The sequence below is a fragment of the Talpa occidentalis genome, unplaced genomic scaffold (assembly GCF_014898055.3).
Source record: "Talpa occidentalis isolate TD23 unplaced genomic scaffold, MPIMG_talOcc4v2.1 talOcc4.10, whole genome shotgun sequence".
NCBI lineage: Eukaryota > Metazoa > Chordata > Mammalia > Eulipotyphla > Talpidae > Talpa > Talpa occidentalis.
Genome location: NW_023600993.1, coordinates 17,164,361 through 17,176,172, shown reverse-complemented (window position 1 = coordinate 17,176,172; position 11,812 = coordinate 17,164,361). Strand labels below are relative to the sequence as shown.

The 11,812-nt window shown below is 41.4% G+C and overlaps 1 pseudogene; it reads left to right on the top strand.

Annotated features, from left to right (window-relative positions):
- The first annotated feature begins 4,893 nt into the window (after window positions 1-4,893).
- LOC119237556 (40S ribosomal protein SA-like) lies at window positions 4,894-11,537 on the top strand (annotated as a pseudogene).
- Window positions 11,538-11,812: the final 275 nt, after the last annotated feature.

The window sequence follows — 11,812 nt, the reverse complement described above, 5'->3', positions numbered from 1 at the left end:
GCCTAAAATCTGACAGCCAGGGAGCTAAGTTTTGAAGCTCTGTGTTTCTCTCTAGAACTAGAGTCCAAATAATTTCACAGTATAAGATAGACAGTGGTGATTATATTGAGAGAAATGGTCATACAATATGATGAATGTTTATAAGAGAAAAGATTATTTTAGGTGAGGAAAATGAGGAATTACCTTGATGAAGAGATGTAGGTAAAGTGGGTCTTGAAAAGTAGGATGTATTTGGACATCATGAGGTAGGGACAAAACCAAATAAAACTCAGGTGAAGCCTAAGAATCATTTAATCTACCTGTGATCCGACGGCATAAGAAAAGCCCAGGGAAGGAATGGGAGAGGCATCCAGCTGCCTCAGTGCAGAGATATGATGGGAGATTAGGGAAAAGTGCTTATGAGATTCGGTGCAAGAGTGGACAGACTGCGTAGTGTTAGAAAGTCAAATGAATTTGGTATCATTATGGGTTTTTTTTAAAGATTTCTTTTTATTTATTTTTATTTATACAGGCCAGAGGAGCGGGAGGGTGAGAGAACTCACCAGAGACAGAGTGGGGAGCAGAACAAGCAGACTGACTGAAACACACTGATGAGGGGAGCAACAGGCGAGACAGGAGAGGTCTGCTGTGCCAGGTGGGTATCTCCCTGGCTGGCCGGGAATTGAACCTGCGCTGCAGAGGCTGTGGACAAGTCCACAGCACTGGGCTCAACCTGCTGCACCACCAGGGAGGCCCTCATTATGTTTTTTTTTTTAAGATTTATTTATTTACGCATACAAGAACTAGGGTACAGGCCGGAGGTGCGGGTGGTGAGAGGAGCTGAGGGGAGCAGCGGGTGCGACAGGAAAGGTCTGCGGTGCACTGTGGGTAACTCCCTGTGGGGGGATCAACTCCTGCTGTAGTAGCTGAGGATTGTTACATAGTGCTGATGCTTAACCCCTTGCGCCACCAGGGAGGTCCCTCATTATGTTTTTATTTCGCCTTACAACTCCACCTCCACATTAATATAAACTAGCTTTAAGAACTTAATTGCATCTATAACAGCTAATATTATTCAAATTTATAAACACAGATATCTCAAGTTATACCATTTGCATGTAGAAGCAATTAAAATGTAAATCAATAGAAACAATTTAACTTATTAAATGTTTTTCATCATCCTCATGTGGGTAATACTGGGTTGTTAGAAGTCTTTCAGGTGATGTTTCTCTTTGCTGTTATCTAAAAGACCCCATTACAGTCACATACATATTTAATAAAGGCATTTGATAATAAAGTGTAAGTATACAATTGAGGTGCTTACATAATACTCATATATATTTTATTCATTGAGGTATAATTTACAAACAGATCTTAAGTGTGCAGTTTGATGAGTTTCACAAATACACTCACAAAGGGGTGATCTAGAACTTCTCATCACCCAGAAAGTGCTCCTTTCACACAATCCCTGCACCATTCCCTATTTACCACCATAAATTACTTTTGACTGCTCTAGAATTTCACATAAATGGAATCATGCAACATGTGCTGCTTTGGATATAATGTTCTTTCACATAGAGTTTTGCATAGATCTTCCTTTTTATTGCCGAGAGTTTCCAGGGTGAGGATATGCCACTGCTTGTTCACTCATTGGCTGGCTGTTTTGGGTTGTTTCCAGTTTTGGCCTATTATGAATAGAGCTGCTATGAACATTTTTGTGCAGGCCTTTTTGTGGACATATGGTTTCATTTCTTAGACAAATACCTAAGGGTGCAATGATACATGGTAGGTGTGTGTCTAATCATTTTAAGAAACTGCTAAACTGTTTTGCAAAGTGTTTATACTTTTAAAATATACTTCAGGATTGTGTGGCTCTGGTCTTGTTTGTGTAAAGTCTACCACAAGATTTGATTATGAATGCAATATTCACTTTAAGTTTACAATGACATTTCCTGTGGCAATGAGGACTTTGCGATTACAGATGGCTAGCTTAGCCATCAACACCATTTTCCCCATAATTATGCTATAAATTAGGGGTGACCCCTGAGCCTCTTCTAGCAAGAACTTCAGTATCTGGAAGGTGAACATGAAATCCTCCAAGGTATTCTTAAATGGTGCCTAAAGGAAAAACATGCTGTAATGTCACATAAGTTAATAATTTTAAGGAGCCTATAGGCCTGGCAGTGGAATTAAATGCTTAACAATAATTCAAAAATGACTTACAGAAACTTAAAAATGTGAATCATTTAGTGGGGCTGAAATTATGCTCCTGACATATATGTGTGACACATGAGAGCACTTACCTGGGAATTTATTACCAGCTTCTGAGCAAACAAAGCCTGACCTACATTTGACTAAAGTCAGCTGTCTTTGGTTAATCCTATGGGCTTCTTTTTATTAATGTCACAATTGCTAATGTGGTATAACATTGTCATTACTGAATAGCACAGTGGGATGAGCTGCAGCTGTTATTTCTCTTTCTGAACCCACTGAGTCATTAAATCTGAGTTTGGGGGAATACAAGTTGTAAAGATTATTCAAATTCTGATTGAGAAATAGGACTACTGGGAAATTGTAGGTACATAAAGTAAAACTTTGAATCAATCAAGGTTCCCCCTTTTTTGGTGAAGCTTGAATGTTCAGAATTGTTCTTTATGTTTAATTTGAAATTGAATGTCAAGGAAATAGAAGGTGAATGTAAGAAAATAAAAGAACGATAAAAATTACATGCTAAGTCTTCTTTCTGATAGGAAAGTGATGTGTGGTTACTGAGAAAACATTAAGAAGCTAATGTTCTTTCAAAAGATCATAGTATTATAAGAATACCAATATTAATATTAATTTAAGAAAGATATGGTTTCATTCTAGCACGCCAGAGAATAACCTATGTTTCTTTAATACCTAAGGGAAATTTTGTTATATTGTTTGTATTTCTTCAAAACTTCCATTTGCTTTGAGAGTTCTTACTTTGCCTTTGGTCACTGTTAGTACTTTGTAAAGGGTATGAATTGGTAACTCTCAAGCTAAATCAAGGTACTTTAGGGTGCCTCAGAAAATTTTCAGTTTTTGAGGGCACATACAGCCATATTCAATATTTATAGTATACCACATACACTACTAGCTCAAGATACTACACAGTTTCTTCAATAAGATTCTACTACATTCCTCTCAATGGTGTCATATATTTGCAAAACTCCATTTTTGACAGTTGCTGTGATAAGTAGCGATTACTGCAGGAAAAGCGACATGGAAAAGAGGGATGAGAGAGTGATTGTGTCCAGTCTGATTCCAGTTTGAGAAGCTGTGCAATACTCAACAGATGCCCACATCTCTATCAGTAAGAACTTGTGGCTTCTGGAGCTACTCCTTTACTCCTGGAATCTTTGCTAGCCTGATCCAGAAACCTTCCAGGAACAAGACTTCTGGAGGTAACTGACCCCAGGGCGTACTACTAGCCTCTCAGAGAGATTTTCAGGTTAACCTGCTGACCACCTGCAGGGTAAATGATTTTCAGGTTTTTCTGCCCTCCTGCCATTAGGATTGCTCTGACTGATCCGGCACCTGCATTTGTTACATTGTTATAAGTAGTGTTGTTTACTTCTGAGGGCCATGGCTGGAGTATTGAAAGAGTCACCAAGAGAAGCAGAAGCAAGAAAGCAGCAGGAGAGAGATGGAAAGAAGGCCTGGAAGCCCAGGGTGAAGACTTGCTGGGGGCTTGGGGGCCTTCTGGCCCCCTGACCTTCCCACCCCCCCAAAACACACACACCCCTGCCTACTGAATACCTGGTTGCTGCATAACATGTAAAAGCTCAATAAAAGCTTGAGAAAGCCACCGAGGTCCAGGACTCTTCTTTACCTGTCTGCCGGATCATAGAAACCTGCTCTTTGCCCATCCTGCCTTTACACCATGGCTCGTGTAACACAGACTCCCCGTGGACATCGCCATCCCTGCCCCCAGGGAGCTCATGCATATTGGGTCTCTGGCGGTGGGTGCACCTGGAAGTTTTGCCCATGTGCGGCCCCTCTCCCATCAGTACTTGACGGAGGTCACCTTGAGCTCCACTTCCACAGAGATCCTGAGCTGATTGGGCACTGCTGAAGATGCTGTGAGCAAGGAGGCACTTCAGGGCACCCCACGCCAGTTCCTGAGTTTACTGCTACTCGGATGCTCTGAAATTGTGTGGGTGCCTTGTTGCCCGGATCAGCTGCCCCCAACTGAAGCTGGATGCTCGCCCACCCCTGAGGCCTGGTGTGCAGCTCCCACTCCCACCGCTCAGGCTTCTGAATGGGTAGGAACGACTCCCCAGTGGTCTAAAGTAGGTCTTCCACAGGCTCTTTCGCAGAAACTGGAAATAAGACCCTTGGAAAAGAAACCGTTTCATTAAAAAAAAAAAAAAAAAAAGGCAGGAGCGGACTACTTAAGTGTAGAGACCCTAAGGCTGTGCAGAAGCAATTTCTATGCCTAGTCTGTGAGCTGCAGGAATTGGGACCTTCTTGGTATAGTGCTCCTTTTCCAAGTAATGAAAATGATTGCAAACTTTTTGTTTAAATTATTAAATTACGTACCAGGTGCTGTTCTCTGATCACTACATATGTTGTCATTGTTTTAAGTAAAGTAAGTCCATTGTGGTCCAGAGGTTATCAGAAACTTTGACTTTAAGGGAAATGACGTGTAACAAACCAATTTTTCCATAGGCTAGTTGATATAAATGAGAGTTCAGTTGCTACAGCGTATTTGTGGTCACAAACATCACACTTCTAAAGAAAGGCCCGAAACACTTCTAATAGCAAACAATAATTTGTATTCATTCCTTCATTTTCCAATCTACTTATCCAAGTTTAGGGTCATGAGGGACTAGAGCCTATCTCAGCAGCTCGACTCAGGGTACAAACTAGGAACCAACCCTGGATAAGATGCAGGATGCTCTTCCTCACTCAGACGTGATGTACACATTGTTGGGACGTGGGAGTAAAGCCACACAGATACCAGGAAAACGTGCAAGCTCACACAGTGACCCTGGGGTATGGCTTTGTTTTTCTCTTTCTCTTCAATGTTATAATGATGTCATTGGAGGATCTGCTCTGTACATGTTTTCTTACTTTTCATTTACACCACTATTACTCTCCTTAATTTGCAGATGAGGAAATGCAGAGCTATAGGCTGCTGTACCTTGGGCCCAAATGTCTTGTATATCCTGAGTATTGTATCCCTGTGCCAGATAATGGTTTCTTGTCTCTCTGGTCCAGATTAGTCCTTTAGTATTTGGTCTGTGAAAATGGACCAGACTTATTCAGCATTTTCTTTTCAGTGGGGCAATGTTAAGCTTTGTCAATAGAGGGCGCTGGAGCACAGGGCTCTCTTCCTCAGTCTGGCTGCTGCTTTCTGTTTCTGTTGCCATCACTCTTGGGTGACTGTATGGGGTGGAAAGTGGGGGGACATCTGTCGCTGTTGTGCAGTGGAGTGGGCAGTCCCTTAGCCATATCGCAGTCCTAGCTTGGGCCCAGTGGCCATTTTGCTCTGACCCTCCAGCCATGGGAATTGCATGCTTTAGGCCTTGTGCACACAGTGGCATCCTGCCTCCCTCTGTATTCCTTCCCACCAGTTTGACTGGTTGTTCCCAATTTGCTTCCTTTGGCTCTACTGGTGTGATCACCATGTACTCTAGATCTTTTACCTATAGTGGCACCTGGCACTTGGTACCCTCTACAGCACACTCACAAGCCATAGCTTATCTGTAGCTCATTTAGGAGGGTTATTGCTGCTTGATCAATAACTCTGGCCTTTCCCTGGCTCAGGAAACCCAACAACTTCTTCATCTTGTGAACTGAAAACACACTTTCTTGATAGCTGAACTTCAAACTTGGGTTGGGGATCCCCCTTCCAAGTCTGTACTTCCTTGAGCATTCTCCCTTGTCCGAGACATTCTTTAGAGTTATCTTTATATCTTTATATTCTTCTCTAAGGATTTCATAATTCTTTATATTAAATGTCTGTTTAATTATTGTATGGTTTCTATCTCCTGGTTTCCTAACTGATACAATCTGATACAGATTTTTCAGACTGATACAAGCTCTTTCTTTTTCCCTCCCAAAATAATCTCTTCAAATGTCTGCTTTACATATGACTGACTTTTACCAAGATATTTTTACATGATGCCAATAAAGCAATTGTCCATCTCTCTGAGCTCAAGAGGTGGACAAGTTAGGCTCTAATTGATTAAATCCACCATCTATTCCTATATAAAAACTCTAATGAATGCATATTTTATGCAAGGTGGATTTCAGCACCATCTTTTCTCACACTTCTGTAGAGGAGACAGAAGTTTACATGGATAAAGTGAATCAATATGATGACTATTATGGTTGAGAAATGAGCATAACACTCTGGCAGCACCATGACAGAATGACTCATTCTCTCTGAGGGAGGCAATGCAGCCTCATTTGAACAGGATCTGGAAGTGTTTACTCAACACTAGAATACATGGAAATTGTTTATATAGACCACTATATGTCCTGTCTATCGGGCTATGTGGGTAACTGTAGACTTAGTTTCTAAATTGTCATTACTGGAGAGAGAGAATCTTAATATTCTCACACAGGGATGGTAAAATATCACTGTGCTGGAAGTCAGAGGCCAGGGCCAGACATTCTCCAGGCTTCATCACCCACTCACTCACTGGTGGACGCTGGACACATAGTAAGCTTCGTGGAACTAGCTTTTCCATCTTTAACTTGAGGCTGTTAGAGCACATTTTTGCAGGCATCTCTTCTCAATCTAAATGGTATATAATTTCATAGAATGCCTTTAAAATGAAACCAGGGCCTCCCTGGTGGTGCAGGGTTTAAAGACGGCACTGTCAAGATATCCAGCCATTGCAGCATGAATTCGATCCCCTGGCAGGCCAGGGAGCAACCCACATGGTGCAGCAGACCTCTCCTGCCTCACCCGCTGCTCCCATCAGCAGTGTGTTTTGGTAGATCTGCCTCTTCTGCTCCCATCTCTCTCTGGTGAATCTTCTCACCCCCCACACCTCTGGCTTGCACCCCAGTTCTTGTATGCATAAATAAATAAATCTTAAAAAAATAAATAAAATGAAACCAAAGGAAAATTTTATAAAAAATTTATGATTCTGAATTCGATGTTTTAAAATAAAATGTAGGGTAGTGTTTGCCTCTATAGTAACAGACATTGGAGATCTCACAATGATGTTTTAATCTGGATAGTTAGTGTGCCTATTATTAATTTATTTGTGTTCAAGAAAAGTTTATAATCACAAGTCATTGCAATGACTCTGTATATATTTTTATATATTTTGAGCAAATGATAAAGTCAACCTTGTTTACAGCTTTGACTTTTTTTTTTTAAAGATTGATTTATTCATTTACACAAGAACCAGGGCACAAGCCAGATGTGTGGGAGGGTGAGAGGATTCACCAGAGAGAGTGGGGAAGAGAACAGGCAGATTGACGAATACACTGCTGAGGGGAGCAGTGGGAGAGACAGGAGAGGTCGGCTGCGCCAAGTCGGACCCTCGCCGGCTGACTGGGATTGAACCAGCGCTTCAGAGGCTGCGGAGAGCTTCACAGCGCAGAGCTCAACCACTGCGCCACCAGAGGAGGCCCTGCAGCTTTGATGTTTTGACACATCTTTGATTACAGTGGTGGCGATAGATAAATGTTTCTAGGGATCTAATGGTAAAAGTGCAAATCATCAGATCTCACTTCATGGACATTTTTCAGAGACTAGGGAGATGTGGGAGAACTAGATTCCTTAATGAGTATAAGGGATAAGGAAGAAAATATCTAGAATGTTCATATATTAATTTATCAGTATAGTGTTGTTAAAATCCTTAGTAAACATTAGTATTTAAAATTATTTTAAGATATTTAGCATCAGAGGTGGCAAATGCATTTTTAAAAAACAGATTCTCCTTATTCTGTTGCTTAGTGCAATGATTAGGGCAATGGACTTTGGAATGAGTTTATATTGGCTGAAATTTTAGTTCTATCACTTAGCATCTGTGACAGCTTTGAAAGATTATTTAAACTCTCTGATCAGTAAGAAGGATCTTACTCTTCTTTGGTGTAGATAGGACATCTGGGGAGGAGAAAAAAAGTCCAAGGGCACCATCAACAATAGAATGGATCTGTAGCAGTAGAATGTCTCCAAATAAACTGTTTATATTCATAAGATGTAATATAAACGACAGGGGAATATTGCTATACGCAACAACACAGATGAATTTTACACTCATAATGATGCATGAAAGAAGCAACAGTATACAGACCATATACTATATTATTCCATTTATAGAAGCTCATGCATAAGCAAAAGTTAAGGTGATTAAATTCTGAACAGTGGTTGTCTTTGAGGGGAAAGTATTGACTAGAAGGGGTATGAAAGAACCTTTCAGAATGTTAAAAATACTTTATAGTACATATATAAAAACCTCTCCCTTTTATGTTTAATGCAATGAAAATGTTTTAAAAATACATAGGCATGGTCATAAAAACAAAGACTCAAAATGGGGTGGTGGTGAAGAAGAAGAGCTGGAGATCAGACTGTGCAGGTTAATTTAAGGTAGACTCAGCATGGATCTATTATCTCTGGGCTCTGTGGATAGGTGAGATAAATGAGCATTAAACTTCCCGCTAAGATTTCACCTATATATCCTTCAAGACCTAATCAGCTTAATTATGGAGTCTCAAAGAATACTCAGGAAATTCGACATTGCTCAGAGAGTTAAGAATTCAATAACAAAACAGCATAAGAAATGCTGATCTCCGGAAAATTTTTTTTTAGAGATTTATTTTTTATTTATACAATAGCTGGGGTACAGGCCAGAGGTGCAGGTGGTGAGAGGATTCACCAGAGACAGAGTGGGGAACAGAATAGGCAGACAGACCAAAAGCACTGCTGAGGGGAGCAGCAGGTGCAACAGGAGAGGCCTGCCATGCCATGTGTTTTCTCCCTGGCCGGCCTGGGATTGAACCAGTGCTGCAGAGGCTGCGGACAATTTCAAAGCACTGTGATTAACCCGTTGCGCCACCAGCGTGGCCCCGGAATTTTTTTTTTTTTAAAACAACATAAACTGATACATATTGCATGCAAAATTTAGTTGCATGACAATGAAAAAGTGACAAGGTTGACTGCATTCTGAATTTTTTCAGAAACAGAATAGTCTAAATTTCTCAAGCACAACAGTCACAGAGGATTTGATGACACGGCCTAAACAATGGGAGAGCTCTCACCACCTACCTCCCTTTATGTGCAAATCCATATTTCCTGCTAGGTTAAAATGTAATGTCTTTTTCTAATATCATGTTCCCCTGAACTCTGTGGGTGGAAAGTCATGGGAATAGGGTCAGCAGGCAGGGAACATGCATTTTGAGGCTTGTGCCACTATTTAGTAGACTAGATAACAATCAGTGCCAATAGCTGCTGCTTGGATGATTTGCATTCTCATAATTATGGGGCAGATATTTATCTTTGTGGAGTGGGGTTACTTTGCTTTCTTTCAACTCGTTTTCCCCCCTGATTTTTAGACTGATCAAAGACTTTGAAATAAATTTTGCATGGGCTTGTTTTATTTTTAAAAATGTAGGGGCATGTGTGTGACTGAAGAGCCAATTCCTGATGTGGAGTCCTCTCTCTTCACTTCTACACATGAAGCCTGTATGTCCATGAATGCTCGTGGCTGACATTTGAAGAGCATCATGCTTGTGATTCTTTTTAGGAGATTCAAGGCTGGCTTAAAGAATTGGCTTGAAAAGCACAGCTTGTTTTCTTATTTTAACAGAACAAAATAGCTCATCTAGTTTGCAATCTGCAGCCATCCACTATTGGGTAGCATTGCAGCAAATGTTGCTTCAATTTCTGTCTTTAGAGTCCCTGGTGGATTTCCTCTTTGGTTGGTGTGTTTTTTGGATCATTCTTAAATATAAGCCATGTTCCTCGTACCCTTTGTCCAGCTTTCTTTTGCCTGTTCTTACTAGTGGAAATATATTAATTAAGAACAAGCTGGCTCTCCTGGCTCTTTCTCTTTCTATCCACATAGAATTTTATATTCCTGTGAGGTAATCCTCAAGCATTTCTAGGCATCCAATGGGAATCTCATACGTGCTTACAAACTGGTCATGCAAACTGCTGGCTGTGGCTACTACCACATAAACAAAAAATTACGTGTCTGCATTAAGTAGGGCCTAGCACACCTTGAGATGGCCAAGAAAAATTGGGAGAAAACGTGTGATTTTAAAATATGGCTCCACAAAGCAATCCTGAAGGAAGGACCAAAAATGGAGGTTTCACATTCCCCGACTTCAAACTTAGCCAAGGTGAACTGTCCAGTTGCTCCCCTGTTTTAGAGTCTTTCCCCCGGTGTTATGCATATGGAGAGCTGTTCATCCTTCCTGTTGTTTTTGAAGGTTTCACTCCCAAAGTGAATTCTGTTCTTCAAATAAGGACATGAATTTCCCATAGTAAGCAGGAATATGTAGTCAGAATGCAGTGATGATCATCATAGATAAGAATAGTTTCAGCCTTTCCCGCTGCCCAGAGAGGGGTCCATATGGCGTTCTGGGTTCCCATTGTAACTTAAAGGGGAAACTTTCACAAAGTCTGGAGCCCTTGATGTCCTGCAAATGAAGGAGGAGGTTGTCCTCAAATTCCTTGCAGCAGGAACCCACTTAGGTGGCACCAACCTTGACTTCCAGATGGAACAGTACATCTACAAAAGGAAAAGTGATGACTTCTATATCATAAATTTGAAGAGAACCTGGGAGAAGCTCCTGCTGGCAGCTCGTGCCATTGTTGCTATTGAAAATCCGGCTGGTGTCAGTGTCATATCATCCAGGAACACTGGCCAGTGAGCTGTGCTGACGTTTGCTGCTGCCACTGGAGCCACTCCTATTGCTGGCCGCTTCACTCCTGGAACCTTCACTAACCAGATCCAGGCAGCTTTCTGGGAGCCAAGACTTTTGGTGGTTACTGATCTCAGGGCTGACCACCAGCCTCTCACAGAGGCATCTTATGTTAACCTGCCTACCATTGCTCTGTGTAACACAGACTTGCCTCTGCGCTATGTGGACATTGCCATCCCCTGCAACAATAAGGGAGCTCACTCAGTGGGTCTCATGTGGTGGATGCTGGCCCGGGAAGTTCTGTACATGCGTGGCACCATCTCCTGTGAACACCCTTGGGAGGTCATGCCTGATCTCTACTTCTACAGGGATCCTTAAGAGATTGAAAAGGAAGAGCAGGCTGCTGCTGAAAAGGCTGTGACTAAGGAGGAATTTCAGGGTGAATGGTCCTGAGTTTCCTGCTACTCAGCCTGAAGTGGCAGACTGGTCTGAAGGTGTGCAGGTGCCCTCTGTACCTATCCAGCAGTTCCCTACTGAAGACTGGAACGCCCAGCCTTCCACTGAAGACTGGTCTGCAGCTCCCACTGCTCAAGCCACTGAGTTGCTGGGAACAACCACTGAGTGGTCTTAAGCTTTTCTTCCAGAGACTTGAACAGAAAGTGGAAATAAGGTTAATGGAAAATAAACAGTTTGTAAAAGTTGAAAAAAAAAGAATAGTTTCAATTTATTTAATTTCTACTATGAATCAGGAATTGCCCTAAGCACTTAGTAAATAATATATTTGTAAATTTATTAAATGAATATTTATTAAACACCTACTATGTGACAATCACTCTCTCAGGCACTGAGGATACAGCAGTGAACAGCAGACCAAGCCCCTGCTGCTACAGAGGTTATTTTCTATTGGGAGATGACTAATAAACAAACTTGGCATATCAGAAGTTGTTAAATGAAAAGGGAAAAAATAAAGGAA